Raw genomic sequence first — 1,699 nt, 5'->3', positions numbered from 1 at the left:
GAAATAAACGCTGAAGTCAAAGCGTCGCTTTCTTCCCCGCCGAGACTCTCGCCACTTTCCCCATTTCACGCTACAGTACAAAAGCACTCCCGCGGAACTAGGGTTCTCCAATTCGCTCAAATTCACCTTACAAAACTCCACAAAAATCATTCACGCACCCACTGCATCAATCCCTCATACATTCTCAGCCATTTCCAAAGCAAATCGCATCACCTAACTCGCATCCATGGCAGAGGAGAGAGAGAGCTTCGAGAGCCAATGGGCGCCCTCCGATGTAACGGAGGAAAACCTGAAGGAGATGGTGGCGCACGGTGTTCTTCCAGCGAAGGAGATCATTGGATGGTGTCCGGCATTCGGCGAAGCATTCCCGACCCCCGACACTCATGAAGTCGTGGTATTTTCTCATTTCTTCTATGGCGGATTTTCTCTTCCAACCTCAAGGTTCTTCCGGGGAATTCTGGATTTCTACGGAATCAGTTTACATCACCTAAACCCAAACTCCATAGTTCATATTGCCAACTTCATACACACCTGTGAAGCTTTTTTGGGCATTAGACCACATTTTGCCCTATTTCGTCGCATCTTCTTCCCCATGCCCCAACCGAACAAAAGCAAGCCATGCGTAGTTGGGGGAGCTGGATTCCAACTGAGAGGAACTCTGAGCCAAAAGTACTTCTCCATGCCGTTTAAAACTTCAAACAAAGGCTGGCACGCAAATTGGTTTTATGTACAAAACCCCGAGCCTGCACTCCCCGAATACTCCTGTCTCCCTCCAGTTTATTAGGACACCTGGAATTCACTACCAATGGGAGAGGAAGCCGTCCAAGCGGTCACCCTGATGGATCGCATGCTGAAGCTAAAGGAGCAAGGTCTGCAGGGAGAACAAATCACCCGGCACTTCATCAAGAGCCAGCTGGCCCCGATCAAAGAAAGATCTCGCACAGCCTTTGAATTCGACGGCAAACATGATCCTAACCGCGCAGATCCCGAATCCCTTGAATTCAAGGTCATGAAGGAGAGAATGTATAAAATCTTCTCAAATGCAATTGTTGTCAGCTATTCGCACTTGCTGCCTGTGGTGCCATATAATGCCTTCAATCCCCCTCCACCGGTATGTATTTAAAATCCCAGCTCGTTTCTAAGCATGCTTTTATCATTTGCAAGGTTGATAAAAAAGCTTGAATCATCATACCAAGGAATTCGCCTTGATGAAATCAGACCCTCCAATTACCCAACGCCGATCACCTCGCCAGCAGACTGGTCAGGCAAGCGGAGGACCAAAAATTCGGTCTGAAACTCAATCAAACATCTCAAGATCAACCATCCATTCAGACTCGCGCAAGAGGAAATTGGTCCTGAGCGACGATGAAGGCGATGATGCTGGAAAAACCGGCAATAAAGAGGCGACCGGAAAACTGCCAAGGCAAACCAACCCTAAGAAGAAAACATCTAGTCATCCATTGCCAAAGATCAGGAAATCTTCTAGGTATGAATCATTTGACCATCTCCCTCGTAGCGCTGCTCACTCACTATTGCAATAATAATAATGGCATGACTCAAACTTGTAGGAAGCCATCTGACATAGATCCTACTGGAAAAGACTCTGAACCAACTGAAATGGAGACGGGTCCTTCAAAAGAAACCGGGCCGACTGCAGAAGATCACCCGAGTGACAATCAGCCGGCAACCGACAATGTAA

The sequence above is a fragment of the Oryza glaberrima genome, chromosome 10, assembly GCF_000147395.1.
Source record: "Oryza glaberrima chromosome 10, OglaRS2, whole genome shotgun sequence".
Lineage (NCBI taxonomy): Eukaryota > Viridiplantae > Streptophyta > Magnoliopsida > Poales > Poaceae > Oryza > Oryza glaberrima.
This window is presented reverse-complemented; position numbering follows the sequence as displayed.